We start from the raw sequence: 5412 nt of genomic DNA, 5'->3' as shown, positions 1-5412 counted from the left end.
CCAAACGAAACTTTAGACAAACAAAGTTCGTTTCTCATTTGCTTTTCGCTGTAAGGAAGTGTATTTGTAAGAAAAGTATATACTTTTTGTGATAAACGTTTATTCTTTTCCAGGATGTAAAAACAATTTCATAAAGACAAACTCAAAAAAAACATTGCTTTCCTGCTAATTGCATTTTCCCTCACATCTTTCTCACATCGACGAGGTTTTTTAGTTCTTAACACCTTTTCCTGTAACACCAACAATGTAGAAGAAATCATACGATTTTATAAATTTTTTAAATTTTTTACCTTTCGCCTGGACGGAGAATCGAACCGCGGACCATGCACTTTGTAAGCCAACACACTAACCACTGAGCTATGTACCTGTTATGGTCATCAATAGATAAATATCCATATAAGTTATATTTATATAGCATAGCTTGCGGCGCCCACGAACCGAATAAACAAAGTTTATTTAACAGAAACAAACATTTAGTTTGGCACCGTGGAGCAGTGGTTGCTACGTCCGACTTGCATGCCAAGGGTCGTGGGTTCGATCCCTGCTTCGACCAAAGTTTTTTTTTTTACATATATTACAGATATGGTCGGAAGATTCCGAAAAATGTTCAACATTGTATTATATTAAATTTTGAACTGTAAAATTTGTCTTATTAAAGACCTAAAGTCAGAAAAGAACAGTGTTTGATATAAACGAAATTGACTGTGTTATTGTTTCAAAAATAACTTTTTTTATTGAAAAAATTAAAAATTTTATAACAAACGAATTTTTTTAGTGATAAAAGTTTAAAATTTTCGAGCAATTCAAAAAACTCTAACAAAAGAAAAACGTTTTAGGTACACGTTTTCCAAACTTTTTTTTTTTTTTTTGTTGTAACAGTTTATTGTAATTTCATCCATTTTTATGTTATACGCTTTGGTACTTCAGCTTGTGGCCAGATCGAGGAACTCTGCGACTAAGGTGGGGTGCGTCCAGAGTGACCTGGCGGTAAGTCGGGTTGGTTTAGCTGGGCAAGAGAAAAGATGACGCGTGTCGTGTGGCCCTTGGTTGCAAATTGGACATACGTCAGCTACGCTGCTATCAATCACTGATAAATAGGAATTGAGGCGGCTGCACTTGCCTGATCTTAACTGGGCTAAAACTACCCTAGTCTGCCGTGGGAGGTCTCTTTCCTCCGGTGCTATGGGCGGTGGACGGACTCCGAGAACAGGATTAACCTTGTATCTTCTCACCGCTTCAGCTACAGTATCCTCATGAATCCTTTTCAAACCTGCCTGGTACGCTGCTTGATCTAGAGGTTCTCTTTTGTAGCGCTGGATCTCGCGCTCTAGATTATGTATATCAACCCTTACGTTCCTGGGTGGTGGTTGTGCATCCATGAGATGGTGGTTTGGATGATTACTGCGATAAGAACCCAGGAGATACTGCTTTGACAACATGTAGTTGTGTCTTCGCACAGGGATGATCTTTGTCTCCACATAAAGGTGATCCAGGGGTGTGCTGCGGAGACACCCAGTCGCAGTTCTAAGGGCAGCGTTCTGACAGGTTTGTATGTTATTCCACTGCGTATCACTAGTCTGCGGTGTCCACACTGGCGCTGCATAGTTTACCACTGACCGGCCAATTGCCTTATAGGTAGCTAACAAGGTTTCTTTGTCCGCACCCCAAGTACTGCCGCCAAGTGACTTGAGGACCTTGTTTCTACCACGGAGCTTATTACAAATTGCAGTGGCATGGGCAGACGACCTGAAAAGGCTGTCGAATGTGACCCCAAGAATCTTGGAGTAATTTGTGTTCGGAATTATTTCGCCATCGACACTAATATTCAACTGCCTGCGCACTTCTGCCGTCCATGTAGTGAATGGTGTGGCTGAGGATTTGGTGGGGGATATCCTCAAGTTTCTCGCAGTGAAATAACTGGTAAGATTAGCTAAGTAGACATTTAAACGATCGCAGATGTCATCAACATTGGACCCAGATGCCAAGATTGTACAGTCATCCGCATATGATACAATCTCGACGCCGTCAGGTGGGCGTGGAATCGAGGACAGGTAGAGGTTAAACAGTGCTGGAGATATCACCCCACCCTGGGGAACTCCATGTTTAACTCTACGGGGTTTTGACTTTTTGTCCCTGAATTCCACGTACGACTGGCGTCCACACATATAATTCAGCACCCAACGTTTCACTCCTGCCGGTAGGGACGTATTCTCGATGTCCTCAAATAATTTGGCATGGTTGACCGTATCGAATGCTTTCGATAGGTCAAGCGCCACGAGGACCGTCCTATGACACGGCCTGGGCTGATTAAGTCCCTTATTGATATGTGTCGAAATGGCATGTAAGGCTGTCGTCGTACTGTGTACCTTACGGAATCCATGTTGATGGTGGGCAGCTGGAAAATTCTCCACAAAGCTAGGGAGTAGTAGTGCCTCAAGTGTCTTGGCTACTGGCGAGAGAAGGGATATCGGTCTGTACGATTCACCTTTACTCGAATCTTTGCCTGGTTTCAGTAGTGGAATCACCCTTCCCATCTTCCAGACATCGGGTATAATGAGTGATTCTAAGGACATATTGAGGAGTCTGGTCAGGTACTCAACACCCAGTATTCCCAGATGCTTCAGCATTAGCATTGAAATTTCGTCGGGACCCAGCGCCTTGGATGGTTTCGCGCTGTTGATGACACTGGTAACTTCGGCTACAGTAAATTGTGGTGTGTCGTCGGCTCGGAGACCACGTATACGACGTGTGGCTCTCCTTTTCGCTCTATCACTCTCGGGATGCTCGACAAACTGTCGGTTGAAGTATTTGGCGCATCTCTTCGGATCAGTCACGTCGCCAAAGGTGACTGAAATCCCATCATCCCTTGTAGCGGGGTTCGAGAGGGCTCTAACTGTTGACCACAATTTACCAGTCCCTGTGCCTAAGTTACATTGCTTCAGGTGCTCTAACCAAGTGTTCCGCTTGTGCTCGTCGACTATCTTACTAATCTCTAGATTTAGTTCTCTGATTCTAGGATCAGCAGGATTAGCACGACGGCGTTCATCACGCTCGTCTGCGAGTCCCGCCGCTTCGGCTGGGAAGTTGGGCCTCACTTGGGCAATTCGACCAGCGGGTATGAAGCGAGCGGCTGCTGCGTTGATGATGTCCCGGAACGCCCTCTGGGCAACATAAACATGAGAGGGGGACGGGAGCTCACTGAAGCGGCGATCGGTGTAATCTCTGAAGCCTTCCCAGTTGGCTTTCTTTTGATTAATAAACGTCCGGCGTTCAGAGGTTATGAAATCGGAGGGTCGGTTGATGGTGAGAATTATGGGGAGGTGGTCCGATCCCAATGAAATGACGGGTTGCCAGGAGACGTCATTTATCAGACCAGGCGACGATAAGGATAAATCTGGCGAACTGCTGCAGTCACCCATAATCCTCGTGGGGGCCTCTTCGTTCACCGTGCAAAATGTGGAGCCATCTATCTGCTCTGCCAAAGCTATGCCTCTCTGGTCATTACCTAGGAGAGAATGCCAAAGTTCACGATGGGCATTAAAGTCTCCTAGAACCAATCGGTTATGCCCGCACAACAGCCACTCAATGTTTGGGCTATAACCTGGAGCACAGCTACCAACCGGCGGTATATACACATTGTATAGCTCTATCTCGGCAGCCCCCCAAATTTAACGGCTACCCCCATACATTCCATATACGGGTCACTAGTGTCTGGCACAAGCGGGATAGGTCTATACTGCACGGAACGGTGTAATATGAAAGCCAGGCCACCACCTCCACTTCTCGTGCGATCCTTTCGAAGCACATTGTATCCATCACAATGGCGTAGGCTGCAGGTGGAATTCAGCTTTGTTTCCTGGATCGCCGCGACCCTTATCCTTTTCCGATTCATAAAGTCCACGATCTCGCTAATCTTACCCCGGAGCCCGTTGCAATTAAATTGCAAAAACGATGCACTATCCGGAACTGGAACAACAATATTGGGTGTGAGATGCTGCGGCGGAGTATATTGTTGTACGGGAGATGTCGGGGGAGTCGCATAGTCAGACGACCCGCTGCTGCTATCGCTGGCACAGCATCCTGCCACGTAGTCAGTATGACTATACTCCCGCAGCGATGTTAAGCCGGAGCAGTTCCGGAAGTGCACCCACTCCAAGCACCGGTTACGCCTGACCGAAACCGAACGGTGGTGGATCAGGTTTCGGCAGACTGAACAATACCATGGTCCGGGTTCTCCTCTATCCCGGCTCGGACCAACAGCAAACGGAGAAGGCTCCCCGGGATGCACCTTCTCCAACACAGAACCCGCCGCCGTGGGATCGAAACGTTTTTTTTCTTTGCGTGTAGTTTAGTTCACGTTACTTTTCAATTTTGATACCACATTATATCAAATCATTTACATCCGGTATTATTATGGTATTAACTATCGCATCCCCATAACATATGATATGTCGCCGTTGCTAAAAACTAATTGGCCGCCTTGGTAGTTCATTTTCTTCACATAAAGTAAGTAGGCGAGTAAATTACAATATTTCTTGGAAAACGTGACGACCAAAAAACTAAATTTGTGAAGCATTGGTAAGTATAATATGTTTTCGCATTATTAATTTTTGTTAATTTGGCATTCTTCTCTCATTAGGTGCGTAAGAGACATACAAAAGCTTTCCAAATCTCACAGCAAACAACTTGAGGCATGCAAAAGCCTCATCACAATACCTATAAATACAAATAGTTTACAAAATAAAATTTTTGTCATGTATATTTGATGAGGGGTGATTTTTTTATTTATTTTCATCTTCGAAAACATATTTATATGGTAGACGTTTTGAGATATATTTATATTTTTAGTTTTTTACTAGACGCGAGAATCATATCTCAAGCTAGAAATGTCCGGTTATATCGTTGTATCTGTGATAAGTTAAGTGGTTATATATATAACAGTAACAGCTACGCATCGTTGGGACATGAACTTTATTAAATGTTCAATTGCATCGTGTAATATATAATTCCATGCACTCTGCAGCCGCATGAAAGAATAGTCACTACTTCTTACATTATTCTTATAAATATTTTTATCCACAATCCCAATAAACACAAGCGTTTGAAAAATGCTAAATTTCAAAAATTTTTCAAAGGGTTAGGTAATATTCAAGCTGAGAAATTGTTGAGAAAATCGCGTCCTCAACAAAAAACAGAAATTACCCTCAACAGTAAATTCAACACATTAGCAATAATTTCTCAAGTGTAATCCTCAAATTAAAATTCATCGCTACTCTACAATTTCTCAAACAATTTTCGATGAGAGTCAAATTAAAAATTAACATTAGAGCTGTTTTTTTAGCACTGAATGCAACATTTGTATGGGTTATCCAGAACATCGTTGCACTGCTGTTCTATCCAGAACATCTCATC

The 5412-nt window shown here is 43.5% G+C and overlaps 1 long non-coding RNA gene across 1 annotated transcript; it reads left to right on the top strand.

The window, feature by feature from the left end:
• Positions 1-4490: 4490 nt before the first annotated feature.
• Positions 4491-5116, top strand: LOC142239990 (uncharacterized). Its single transcript, XR_012723153.1, has 2 exons — positions 4491-4578; positions 4640-5116. It is a non-coding gene; the product is annotated as an uncharacterized LOC142239990 (long non-coding RNA).
• The last annotated feature ends 296 nt before the right edge of the window (positions 5117-5412 follow it).

The sequence above is a fragment of the Haematobia irritans genome, chromosome 1 (assembly GCF_050003625.1).
Source record: "Haematobia irritans isolate KBUSLIRL chromosome 1, ASM5000362v1, whole genome shotgun sequence".
In the NCBI taxonomy this organism is placed as follows: domain Eukaryota; kingdom Metazoa; phylum Arthropoda; class Insecta; order Diptera; family Muscidae; genus Haematobia; species Haematobia irritans.
This window is presented reverse-complemented; position numbering and strand designations above follow the sequence as displayed.